The sequence below is a fragment of the Dermacentor albipictus genome, chromosome 9 (assembly GCF_038994185.2).
Source record: "Dermacentor albipictus isolate Rhodes 1998 colony chromosome 9, USDA_Dalb.pri_finalv2, whole genome shotgun sequence".
NCBI classification, from domain to species: domain Eukaryota; kingdom Metazoa; phylum Arthropoda; class Arachnida; order Ixodida; family Ixodidae; genus Dermacentor; species Dermacentor albipictus.
The window spans coordinates 105,962,306-105,976,322 of record NC_091829.1 but is presented as its reverse complement, the minus strand read 5'-3'; the positions used below and the strand labels follow the sequence as shown (position 1 = coordinate 105,976,322).

General features: G+C 47.9%; 1 protein-coding gene across 11 annotated transcripts in view; it reads right to left on the bottom strand.

Annotated features, from left to right (window-relative positions):
* LOC135907219 (phospholipid-transporting ATPase ABCA3-like) overlaps positions 1-14,017 on the bottom strand; it is a 456,174-nt gene that overhangs the window by 427,667 nt on the left and 14,490 nt on the right. The window contains exon 2 of one of the 11 annotated variants that reach the window (XM_070525197.1): positions 3,091-3,224. The exons of the other annotated variants lie outside the window; for them this stretch is intronic. The gene's annotated coding sequence lies outside the window, so the exon portion shown is untranslated. The remainder of the gene's footprint in view (positions 1-3,090; positions 3,225-14,017) is intronic. 11 annotated transcript variants of the gene reach the window in all.

Genomic DNA, 14,017 nt, shown 5'->3' with positions numbered 1-14,017 from the left:
AACAGTGACACTCCCAGTGGGCTTCGTTGGCGAAAGGAGAATTGTAACGTGGTGACGAAAGTGGATAGAAGAAGAGGAGAACAGCGAGCTCAGTAGCAGGCAACATTTCGGTGGCGACATCATGGCAACCTCTGAAATAACCTGGCGTTCATCTGTAAATAAGCATCGATCATCAGGAACAATATAAAAAATTACGGCAGAAATTAGACAAAGTACGCTCACGCTAAATACGGGTTCATTGGACGAGGGTCCTTAGCTTGATGACTTATATTAGCGCTTTTAGAAGTTACTCAATAAAACACGCATTTTGAAAATTTGCCTGCATACGCTCCTCTTTTTGTGCATATTTAAACTAGCAGTCACATTCCGGTCTTAAAGAATAGCGGCAAAGCATGCGTACGATGCTTGTATGGAGCTTTCCAGTGGTAGAATAAGAAATTCATGGCCAACACTGGAATTAAACATCTGTTTTTGAGAAGATAATATCAGCCACTGATTTTTGTGTGTGTGTGCGTGATGAGATGAGCGGGCTGCCTAATCTGTGCTGCATTTGCCGAAAACTCCGCAGAGGCTCGGCAGCTACTGAAATGCACTGTTGTGTGCTTTCGCCAGCACGTGGGGAAGAACTTGCCTTATTTTGTACGCTAGCTGCACGTATACCCCATGACATTGGGCAAACTGCAGAGTTTGCAGGGCTATTTTCTAATCTCAGGAAATGGCCCAATGATTTGATGGCAGCTGGAGCACGCAATTGAGCGCACCTTGAAAAGCCGCAACTTCTGCTGCAGTCGGCGTGTTATTGTGAGACTATATAAATTGTAAAGACATGGCGTCTGATGGATCAACCACGGCTCCGGTAGAGCTGTTTGAATTGGTGAAACTGTCCGTATAATTGTGTAAGCGGTAAACTAACATTGATGTGGAAGGATCAGAGACAGCAGCTTCAGGGCTAGCGGTACCATGTGTGCCCTCTTAGCAGTCACAAGATTTGAGCGGCACATGTGAACTTGCTGGAAATACCGCAACGTCGATGTTTGGAGTTTTGCAGGCTTGAAGCCAAGTGGTATCGACTCATGGTGTCTCGCCACAATACCACAGATTGTAGCCTGTGGTCTTCGTGTTGGCAAACCGCCTAAATGGCAGGATGGTAGCTGTGAAAGATGTCCAATGTGCGTTCTTAGCGTCTCAACGATTATGTGAGAAATGATCGTAACCTCCTCTGCAATGGCAATAGTTTCAGTTGTCAAAGAACATCTAGGGAGGCCAAGAAATGTCCGAAGTGCTTTGACTTCTACGCTCTGTGGTGCTAGGAGATCAGTCTCGCATGTATTGGAGAAGACTGGAAGAGCGTATCGAAGGAATAAAAAAAAAACGTGCCGTGTATAGCTGTGACATTGAGAGCAAGGATGGTCACTACGATTTTCTTTCTATGAATTAAAGCACAGGCTCAATACAAATAATTCTTTTTCTGCACGTAGGAGACAAGGGTACTCCAGGTGAGCTCACGATACATAATAACGGCTAAGGACCTGTGAGCTTCCTTATACGCAGATGAGTGGCCCTCGATGCACACCGGGTAGAAAGATATAGACATAGGTGCAACATTATTTTTATTGATATTCTCAGACCTTGTCGGTGAATGTATGCCGCTGTCAGGGTAGCCACTTTCTGTAACCTGCCGCGTGCTTGAGGCCGTGTCACTCGGCACGCCCGGATGCAAATATCATCGGTTTACAGCGCGACACAACCCGTATTTGCTAGCGCTTTGATGAATACCCCTAGAACGACATTGAAAGGAGTCGGGCTCAAGACTTCGCGCTGTGGCACGCTACGACTCGAAATATATCTATTTGTCAGGCTATCTTCTTTAAGAACAAGCACGTATCTCCTTGAGAGATAGATTCCAATTATTCTAAAAACATGGCATCCAAATACTGGAGCCTCAAAGCAATGGAGAATGGATTTATTCACTTTCTTGCCACATCACACTGCTACGATAGAATTCACCGGGTTTTACCAACTAACGCTTGCACTTTCTCGACCCTAGCTTCCAACATAGCTTTTCACTTGGAGTTTCCCACAGCAAAACACTTTTACTTTGTTGTGTGTGATTGGGTGTCACATTTTTTAATGCTTCTTCATTACAATTAGGAATGGCCAGCAGTGGGGCGTGCAATTCGTACGGGTGGATGAGACCCTAGAGTACTTCAGTGTATTGCCCATCGTTTGACTCTCAACGACGTAGCCTACAAGCTAAAGTCATCCTATTAGATGATAGAGTGGTCTTCGAAGAACCGATCCTATGGCCATGGCTTGTGCATACTGGCCTGAGATAGGCAACAAAAGTGCTTCTGCAATTATTTAGGGCTACTGGACTGTGCGAGCGCTTGGACATTCCTCGGCTCTGACACATGGAATGACTGACAGTTTTATTATTTTTCTGCTCTTTCTCTCTATCTTTCCATTCAATTAAATGCCTATGGTATTACACATTGTCCCTCCTTTCGAAAATATTTCAGCTTTCTGCTACATTGTCTTCGCCCAGGGCAAGGAAAAATCATGCGTGTATCGTTTGGACGTTTTTTTACGAAGCTTTATAGTAAAGAACATGTATCCGTAGCGGTGCGGCCCAATACTTCCGAACTAAGATACCGCAAGCTTGAATGAAACCTTTTGTTTGCCTGTATTCAGGCAAATATTTTTTTGCGAGCTCACGCGAGATGTTTAATTTCCTTTCCATATAAATTTACGTGCTGCGTTTCAACCTTACTGATATTATTGTGATATGCTTTAGGTTAGTCTTTTTCGCGCGGCACTGACAGGAAATTTAACAGATGAAACGTGATATTGGCTTCGGCCGCATTGTATTTCTCGCAAGTTAGTTTTCCTACTATACAACACTACATGTCATTCACCGCAGTTATCCACCTTCTCTGCCAATTACGGTTGCCTTTGTTCGGGACGGTGGTGTATGTGGCCTCGGACATCAGTGGTATAATATAGCGTGGTAATTATGGGGCTCAGGAACTAAAGTCACGTGCATAAATTGTACACATTTCACTTAAATATGATATGCATCGCAATACTTACCTTGAAATGACCGGTTTGCACTTCCTACAGTAGCGTGTGAATTAGAAGAAGTACGATTCGTCGGACCTTTTTAGAGCGACGAATATCCGCATCCATGGGAACCGCATGCAGTCAACGCCGTCAAAGAGGCGTCACTGGTATGAATAAAAATAGCGGTTTAATAACGCTATGCTATCTCAAACACTAGACGGAAAGACTACGATAATGGAAATAAATTCTTAGGAAAAAATAAAACATATTTGTTCCAAAGGAAACCTACCCATTTCTGCATTATAAGCTGTATGGCTGAAGTGAAGGGAAAAAAACAGCGTGTTTTCGGAGATTATGATGATGTGCTGGTAACGCTGACGTCCTGATAACGCCCTGGTAAAGCCTAAGCATCGATTGCGACAGCAAGGTAGCAGGCAGCAATGCGAAGTAAGGTTAGTGAGTGGGGACGAAATGAAGCACCCAGCCGTGGGACACAATCTGGACGTGAGGCGCGAGCGCACATTGCAACCTGTTGACGCCGGCTGAGACTGTCTTTTATGTGCCTGTCCTGTGGTGCTTCCGCTTTCCGTCCAACGTTAATAAACCGCTTTTCACAGTGGTGGAGATGCGGGGTATTCAAACCTGGAACTCCCAAGTCGGATCATGCCGACGGCCCTGACAGTGCCTCAAGAAATCACACAGCAGGCCGTCGTCCAATCCCCGCACGTATTCGTAACCGGCACGCTGTGCCAGCGTGACCCTCCCTTCATTAGGTTAAGTTAGGTTAACAGATGACCAGGATGTTGAAGATTCATTGGCGTGGCTGCAATTTGTGGGACGACACTTCGAAGGTACAGTATGTTTGTTTTATCTCAAAGACATCGCAAGACTCGTTGTGGTAACACAACCACGAGTCTGACTTGGCCATATAGAGTGCGTTCAAGAAACGCTTCACAGACGCGTTCGACTGCCTCGCCGTGCGCAAACTTCGCGCCGAGCAACGCCTTCGTGGACGAGCTCAGCAGCAAGGCAAAAATTTTGCTAGCTACATCGAAGACGTGGTCGACTTGTGTAAGCGCCTGAATTCTTCCATGAAAGAGCAAGAGCAGATTAAACACATCTTAAGAAGCACTGATGACGATGCTTTTCAAATGTTGCTCGCTACAAACCCAGGCACCGCCGTTGAACTTAGGACCTTGTGCTAGAGCTTTGATGCCCTACGTAAACAGCGCGTCTTAGTTCGGCGGCTGGCCACAACGGACGGTTTTTCTCACCGTCTTGCCCATATGTGGTGTACAAATTACGGTACTGTCACAAATCAAAGAATAACAAAGGAATTGGCACGGCAGCTCTTCTCAAGTGTTTATCGTATTTGGCAACTCCAGAAGTACCTACGCGCAATCTAGAGTCGTATATCACACAAGTTATTCAGGACCAGGTGTCCAATGTTCTGCCGCCCACCTCTCAGTCGACACGTGTCGCCCCACTAATGCGGCTTCTGTCGTCGGCGCTTCGCGGCAGCCCCAGGTGCACCACGATACCGGGGCTATTCGTACGGCTCCACTACTAGACGGCACAGGACGCGCCACGTGATATGCACACCTGAGACCCTTAGCCTGACTCCGCATTTCAACCATTCCCATCCCGTCACTCTCCTTACCACACCGCCGTTCTTTGTCCCCTTTGTGTCGCCGACGCAGCCCTGAGACGGAAAACTGATTGCCGCAGTACCGGAAGCACGAGCTTCCTTGTCGTCGACTTATGTGCTAGCTGGCACCCTACCAATTTGTAAAAGTTTTCTTGAAGGTGTTCGAACTCTTGGGCTAGCTGATACTGGGGCCATTATATCCGTAATTAGTCAGAAACATTGCAGCTCTCTTGGGAGAAATTGTCTGTACTTACTATGAAATAAAGAAATTATAAATTGATGGAATTGAAAGTGGATGAAATATCTACTTGCCGCATGTGGGGAATGATCCCACACCCTTCCCATTGCGCGTGTGATGCTCTACCAATGTAGCTACCTCGGCGCCGTCTTTCCATCCACTTTCTATGGCATTTATGTGCTGCTACTAGAGTTAAGCCCGGATGGATGTTATGAATGTCCCCTTCGGAACGGGGCAGTGGGTTGTGCCACCAAGCTCTTGCTATTATACTACCTATGTTCTACCTAGTTTAAGCAATAAAGAAAGAAGAACAAAAAACACTATGAACTTCCACATCCAAATTTGCAGGTCCCCTATTGCGAACTGCGCTTTTGTACGTCTCTATTTTCGGTGGTTTCCCTACTTTTCTTCCACCAATCCTCCAATCGCCTCTTACGAATGCCTATTGTGGACATGTCTACTTTTCGAGTGCTCTCGCTGAACCCAAGGGCTTGAAGGAGGCCAGTGGTGCCTAAATCGACCGCTGGGCAGATAACTTCGCATTCTAATAAAACATGCTCCATAGTTCCCTAGCTTTACCGCAACAAGCATATGCTTCATCTTCCTTCTTATATCCCGATTTATAGGTGCGTGTTCTAAGTCATCCCGATCTCGCTTCGAAAAGTAATGAGCTTCCCTTTAAATTATCATAAATTGTTTCTTTCCTGATTTCGTTTTCCCCCTTAAGCAGTTACTCATGGCAGGTTTCTTTTCCATTGCTGCCACCCATGAGAATATTTCAGCCACTCTAACTTTCCGCTTGACATTTTTCGTTGCTGTTTTGACCACCCTACATGCCGCATACTTGCTGGTGTGTTTCCTAGTATTTTTCCTCCACAGTGAATCAATGTTTTTCCGGTACAGATACCTGAGCACTCTCCCAGTCCATTTACTTTCTTCCATATTCCTCAGTCGTTCTTCATATTCAGTTTTACTGCGAGCTTCCCTCACTTCAATACTAATACAGCCCATATCACCTTACACAGCTTCATTTGTAGTCTTCCTGTGAGCCCACAATGTGCAACCCACTGACCTTTGGCTTCCATCGAGTCCTGATTGTACCCCTGGTTTAAACCAAACAACCGCATTTCCAAAATAGGTCCTGGAACCATTACACCTTTCCACATACCACGGAGGACCTTGTGGCTATTGTATCCTCATAGCAATCTGTGCCTTATTATGACTGCCGTTTCTCTTCCCGTTCACTGTTATTATTTTCACCGTGGTTCAATATTGCTACGGAGTAGTATTTCCAATGACGAAGAGGCGAGTAGTAAGAAGACGACCACGACGATTGGAGGCTAGCGCGGGCTGTTGCCTCTTGGCCAAGTGCGGCGTATTACGTTCTAACTATACTTGTGTATAGCTTTTCATGTGCGTCTTCTTCCGTAACATAGCTGTTGGAGGTGGACGTTCCCTTTAAATCAGGGGTACAATCAGGACCCGAGAGGAATCAAAGGTCAGTGGGTCGCCTCACATTGGGTGGTCATGTGAAGACTACAAATGAAGCTGTGCAGGCGGATATGGGTTGGAGTAGTCTTTAAGTGAGGGAAGCTCGCAGTAAAATTGAATATGAAGAATGACTGAGGAATATGGAAGAAAGTAAATTGGCTGCGAGAGTGTTGAGGTATCTGTTCAGGAAAAACATTGATTCACAGTGGAGGAAAAGAACTAGAAAGTTTACCAGCAAGTATGCGGCCTGTAGGGTGGTCAACACAGCAACAGAGAACGTCCAGAGGAAAGTCAGAGACGCTGAAATAATCTCGTGGGTGGCGGCAATGGAAAAGAAACCGGCCATGAGTAACTACTTAAGAGGAAAAAACGAAATCAGGTAAGAAACGATTTTTGATAACTCAAAGGGAAGCTCATTACTTTTCGAGGCGAGATCAGGATGCCTTGGAACACGCACCTATAAAGCGAGATATAAGAAGGAAGGATAAGCATGTGCTTGCTGCAGTAAAGCTAGGCAAACGATGGAGTATGTTTTATCAGAATGTGAAGACATCTGCCCTGCGGTCGATTTAGGCACCACAGGTCTCCTTGAAGCGCTTGTATTCGGCGAAAGCAGGCGAATCAGTGAGAGGCGATTGGAAGATAGGTGGATGAAAAGTAGGGAAACGACAAAAAACGGAGACGTGCAAAAGCAAAGTTCGCAATAAGGGTTCAGAAAATGAGGTTGTAAGAGTTCGTAGGTTTTTTTTTTCTTTTTTCTCTTTTTTAACTTCGGTAGGACTTTAGGCAGTATAATAGCAAGAGCTTGGTGGCGCAACCCACCGCCCCGTTCCAATGGGGATGCTCATAACATCCATCCATTCATCTATCCATCGTCAACCAAAGCAGCAGGCGCGCGAATAAAGGTACCGCTAGGCAATTGTGTCGTACATGTTTGTGCACTAGTCTAAGCGCCTGGCGAGCCTTTCGGAAGCGAGGTTAGGTATATATCATCTTGAATAACTAAGCTTAGTATTGCTAGCGACACCTAAACATGCTTCGGAACTCGTGCAGGTCCACTGTAGAGACTATTCATCACTGGGGATGGATGGAAAAACTTTAATAAGGTCATTAGGTCGCGCTAGTTTCCTATCCCGAAACGGGTCACTCCCATGTTGGGGCCTAAAAGGCCCAGCCTTTCGGCCCCCTCGCAATCCCCTTGGACTGCCCATAGCTGTTCTAATGTGAGACTGCCTAGAGCTGCGTCCCACCGTTCTTCAGTGTTGTCTTTGCCACTGCGTAACATGGAGCAACGCCAGAGCATAACACTAAGATTTATGGTGTCATCACAATTATCGCATGTTTTGGGTGTAGAGAACTGCGGATAGGTATTTTTGAATAATAGCGGGTTCGGATAGGTTTTTGTTTGCAGGAACCTTGGCGTAATGGCCTGAGCTCTATTTGGTTTACTGTACGGAAGGGGGAAGACCGTGCGTCCTAGGTAGAAGCCGTTAGCTAGCTCGTTGTACGTGAGGAGGTGGTTCATGCAGTCTGGAAACTCAGTGCCTTCTTGCCTTGTCCCTGCACGGTTGGCAAGTCCTCGTGCAGCAGTGTGGGCAGATTCGTTGAGGTTCGGGAGGCACCGGTGATTTCTCCCATATGAGCAGTAAACCAGACGATCGCGCGGGGCTTGACAACCTTACTGCCGAGAATTGCCAGGGCTTGTCGACAGATGACTCCTTTGGCAAGTGCTCGCACGGCTGCTCTAGAATCACTGTGGATCCTTGGTCTCTTTGGGTCTAAAAGTACCAATGCAATGTCTACCTGTTCTGTAGTTTCTGTTCGTGTAGTGTACGTGGAAACCGAGTTCACGGCTTCACCTTTGCCGTTAAGAAAGATCGCTGTGAAGGCTTGTCACTGGACATGGAAGGCCTGGTGACAGGCGAGCAACGCGGCTAGCAGACGGCAGGAAATGATGGCCGCACAACACTGCAGTACTCCTTCCGGCAAAAGAAGGAAGCCCGAATAGTGTTGTAGTCAGCTCGCTATGCAGGCAGAGGGTGCCATTGAAAGACCTGTTTATTCTTTCACTGTGTGCAGAATTAGCGTAGTTGTCTTTGTTGATATTTCGCAAGATATTCATGTGTGCCTCCTGTACTCCTTGATTACTCAATACCTAGGACTGCTGTTATATGTGCTGAATCAATGCCGTTTAGTAATTTATGAGAGCCGTACATCGAGGTTTATTACCGTCTGCAGATGTTTCAGTTACCTGCTATATAACATGGTCGTGATCCATCGTAAAATATTCCTTCAGGAATCCGGCCTGCTCTTTTGGTTGATTGAAATCAAGTGTCATGATTCGATTGAAAATTATCTTCGTGACTTTGCATAAAATACTGAAAGCAAGCTAGTGGGCCTATAATTGAATTATTTGATGTCTATCTTCGTATGGATTAGTATGCTGGCATTCTTCCAGCTATCGGCACACTTCCAGGCACTGAGTATACTCATTGCCTCAGGACATGAACTGGAAAGCACGCGGCACCTTATATGTAAGGGACCGCTTGCCTTTCAAGTATATTATCTCCTCCATCTTTCAATAAATGGACTGTTATTCCGTCGTCTCCTACCGCTTTTCTACGGTACATGTAGTGGAAGGCCCTTCTAAATTAACCTCTAGTAATGAAAGGAGCCCCTTTATCCATTTGATCCCTACTTCAAATTAAGGTTGCGTGGCGTCTCTAGGTACTGTACATGTCAGTATCGAATTCCTCTGCTGCTTTTACTACATCACCGATATTGCTGATGATATTGCCCTGCTTATCTTTCACTGCATACATCTTGCCGATCTCCAATCTCCGAGGACATTACTGATATGCAGCCGTCAAGCCGGCTAGCGCCCAGGAAACGTGGAAGTGCGTCAAGCGATACAAACAGCAAGGCCAGTGAGATATGCTCGGACAGCTACGACTCGTCGGATGATGACTTCCAGGTCATGATGAGTAGATCAGCGCAAAGAAGACTACTGCAGGCATCTTCGGCGTTCAGTGCTTCTACCGTGAAGAATACACCGCTGTGTTGGCCGCACACTCTGCTCTTTATGCCCGCGGACCCGGCGACCAATTTGCGGCTCCTCAACAGGCACGTCGTCTCTTCGTTACCGAGAGAATCGCACCCAATGAGATCAAAGACGTGCGAATAAACTCGCGGAAAAATGTCCTGGCAGTTGATGTCTTGCTTCGCAGCACCTTACAGGACCTACGTAATATAACTGAGATAGACGATGTAAAGGTGCGATCAATGATCCCTACAGGCAGCGATCGTACTGCGGGAGTAATTTATGACGTTGACGTTGCCATTCCTGCTGACAACTTGCTAATACAGCTAAAGCCAACGACAGAAGGTACTTTTATTACAAGCAGTTTCAGACTGGGAAACACACGTCAAAGTAGGTCATCTCCGCCATCCGGTACGACCATTCGTACGGAATCCTCTCCAGTGCTTCAAGTTTTGCAAGATTGGCCACGTGAAGGGTGTCTGCGTGGACAACGTCGTTTGCCCGCGGTGCTCTGAGTTCTGTTCAGAAGACGCCTGCAGCACACATGTTCTAAGGGGCCCTAACTGCAGTGGTCCTCACAAGGCCTCATCAAAGGATTGCCCGCGGGTGCGGAAAGAATTCGCGATCCTAAAACGAATGGCGCGGGACAATTAAACGCGCCGAGAGGCTGCTGCCGCTGTTCGGCGACGTCGGCATCGACACCGAAAACATTCACGAAATCCCGCAACTGCAGATAGGAACACGCCAGCTACCATAGGAAGGTCTGTCGCATCCCCGCACAGCACCACCAAGTCAGATACAAGGAAAGCAAACAAAGCGGCGAGGCTCGCCTGGCCTGAAGAATGGCCTGAGCTGCCGAGGCCACAACTCCCTGATAAGTTACCTCAAACCGCATCGACTTCGACGGCTTCGGCAACTGTTGAAGCGACGCTGGCTGATGATCTCCAGTTCACCAACATTCCGTGGTCGCTCATGAATGCCTTTCGCGTTATACTTACCAACATGAAATCTTCGCCTGCGCAAAGCGCGCTACAGGTGCTGGACACTGGGAGTCCAGTACTTGCAGCTCTTGGTTAAAATCATGGCTCTATAAAAGCCGTCTTTTCGTGACGTAGTCCGCAACGCGTCCATATTTCAGCGGAACGCCAGAGAACTTAAGTCACGCATGTCGGAGTTTCCACAGTTTGTGTTCACAAATAAGTTCTCAGCCATCGTCATCTGCGAGCCCCCATCAGATAACATCAGACTGTCCGGGTATGAGTGTTTCATGTCCGCCACCCACGGAGAATGCAGCAAGATCATCGTATTCATACGACGTCATCTTACGTATGTCCATCATCCAGTGTCACTTGAACAAGAAAATCAATACGTATGTCTTACAGTGAGGAAAGCCAAGCTCACTTCCACATTAACTGGAGCCGACGTATCGCCCTCAAGTCGGTTGACTGCGAGTGGTTACCGCGAATCACGACAGCGACTCCGCAGCCTTTGGCGATTACTGGAGATTTTAATGCCCACCACCATCTCTGGGAAAGTTCTAAGATAAACTCGAGAGGCAGAAGATTAGTGTCATTTGTCTCCGAACAAGAACAGTGCTTGTTAAATGACAGAAGCGCCCCCTTTCTGTGTTGAACTGCCTACTCTAGCTGCCTCGACCTCACCTTTGACTCACGCTCCTTCACTAGAAAGGTCAGGTGGTTTCCGGATATTGAAACGCGGGGAGCGACCACCTATCCACTTAACTTAGGATTGAACGGTTGACGAACTCCAAGTTGGCCGACGCCACGCAATGTATCGACTGGCCAATGTTCAAGTCAATTGTCGAAGACGGGTCTCGTCATGACTTGTCCTCCAGCCCAGAGGACATCATAAAGGTGCCCTAGAGGCTGCCAAGCATACGCTTCCGAGAACGTATACACGCACCGATTACGACATCGAGTTAGAGAAGCTTCGGGCAATTCGTCGCCGAGCAGAGCGAAGATACAGGCGCACGAAGTCTGTACATGACTTGAGGTTGGCCAGAAGAACTCAAAAGAAAATTCAGCATCGCATGGACGAACTCGCATCGCAAAAATGGAAGTCATTCTGCGAGTCTTAGGATCCACGGAAACTTTTGTCTCACATATGGAGAACTGTTCGTGGTCTCCGGGAACCCCTCAGCAGCGCCACCCTATTAAGTCTCTGGCACTTCACCAACAATGCAGCGAGATTGACGTTGCGGAAGCGTTCTGCAGGAGGATTGCTGGCGAAACTAGTTCCACTGGAACATCGACGCTCCACCACTCACCAATTTAACGCGACTCCGGCATGGACCGTCTTTTCTCCATGAAGGAACTCGAAGCTGCACTGGCCTTGTGCAAGCGTTCAACTTCACCAGGACCCGATGATATAACCTACCGTGCCCTATGTAATCTTGGTGAAGAAGCTCGGAAAGTGCTCCCGCTCTTCTTCAACCTTCGCCACGTACAGCGCATACATAGACGAGGGACAAAAAAAGGACGACGAAGGCAAGCGCTGACTTTCAACTGTTCTTTAAAAACAAACATATATATATATATATAGAAATATATATATATATATATATATATATATATATATATATATATATATATATATATATATATATTTATATATATATATATATATTGTAACGATGTTAATAAAACAAGGGTATTTATTAAAGGCGAACTTGTGCCCACAAGTAAAAGTCACTGCGGTCCGGCAGGAATCCGCGGCAGTCGCGTTCCCAAACTGGGCTCGAAAAACGTCTTCCTCTTCTCGCGTGACACCTCGTGCGCGTGGCGCATGCGAGCCGGGTCCAACTGGCTGCCCGTGCCACGAAGATCGCTGCCTGTTGTTGATTAACATCATCATCACTGTACGGCGTGCACTGTGCCCAATGCAAAGGGCGCACAACTTGAATGTCACCAAGTTTGTCGTGGCATTATCCCCCTCCTTGCCGCATCGGCCCGATGCGTGAGACGAAGTAGGGGTTCCTGTGGGCTCTCACTTTTTTTGTTGTTGTTGTTGTTCATGACCTCTCCTCGTAGGGTTTCATGCGGACAACATGCACAACTTCCGTGGAGTTGCGCCGTCTTGGGCTCTCGTGTCCAGCGGATTTCACTTCGTAAGTGATGTCGCTTATACGACGAAGTATTTCGTAAGGGCCGAAGTATCGGCACAGAAGCTTTTCAGACAGTCCACGGCGGCGCACTGGGGTCCATACCCACACCTTGTCACCGGGCTGGTAGTGAGCTTCACTACGGCGCTGGTTGTACCGGCTGGAGTCGATGCGTTGTTGGCGGCGTATTCGGTACCTTGCCATCTGTCGTGCCTCCTCGGCTCGTTGCAAGTGGAGGCACCTCGCCGGTGCCTCCAGTAGACGAGGTGCACTTTGTACTGTCGACGGGTAGGGAACGGTCGTCGCAACTGCTCCACTACTGTGTACCGCAGGTTGCCTGAGTACGTCGGCGTACGTTGGGATGCGCCGCGTCGGCTGTGGCTCACGCTCTGGATCCCGTATGACGTTCCTGAGTTCGTCCCGGACAACGTCGACGATAGATAGTGCAGCTGGAGCCTGAGGTGTCTGAAACTTGTTGAGCTCTTCCCTGATCACTGACCTGACAAGCTCCCGCAGGGCTTCCAGGTCATTTGGCAGGCCTCCAGGGAAGACATGGACAGGTGCGCAGCTTGCCTCACGGTTGTATTGCCGAGCCCGCTGTTCCAGCGTCTTTTCGATGGTCGTTGCTTCACACCTGAACTCGGCAACCGTGCGCGGTGGGTTGCGGACGAGAACTGCGAAGAGTTCCTGCTTTACCCCACGCATGAGATGGCGCAGCTTCTTATCTTCACTCATGGTGGGATCAGCACGCTTGAACAGGCGGGACATGTCCTCGATGTACATCGCCACGTTCTCGTTTGTGAGCTGATTCCTGGCTTGAAGTGCGATTTCAGCCTTTTCTTTACGATCCGTGCTGGCGTACGTTGCTAGCAGTTGTCGTCGAAATTCCTCCCAAGAGGTCAAAGAGAGTTCGTGGTTTTCAAACCACGTTTTTGCGAAGTCTTCCAACGCGAAATAGACGTTACGGAGCTTCTGTCTCTCATTCCATTCATTAAAGCTCGCCACTCTCTCGAACAGTTCCAACCAATCTTCCACGTCTTCGAACGAGTCACCATGGAATGTTGGCGGCTTGCGAGGTTGGCTTACGACTAGCTGTGCCGGTGTTACCTGGGTAGTCATTGTGGCGGCGTCCGTTGTGGGAGTTTCTCTTGGCAAGAAGAGAAGAGGGCCGAATTCGGGCGAGTCACCTCGAAGACGGTGGCTGGTCCGCTGGTGTACAGGTGTCAGTTCAACGGGATGGACTCGTGGGTTGTCGGAGCTACGCTGACTTTCGTTCGTGGGGCTTCGACTCATACCCCGCACCTCCACCAGAAATGTAACGATGTTAATAAAACAAGGGTATTTATTAAAGGCGAACTTGTGCCCACAAGTAAAAGTCACTGCGGTCCGGCAGGAATCCGCGGCAGTCGCGTTCCCAAA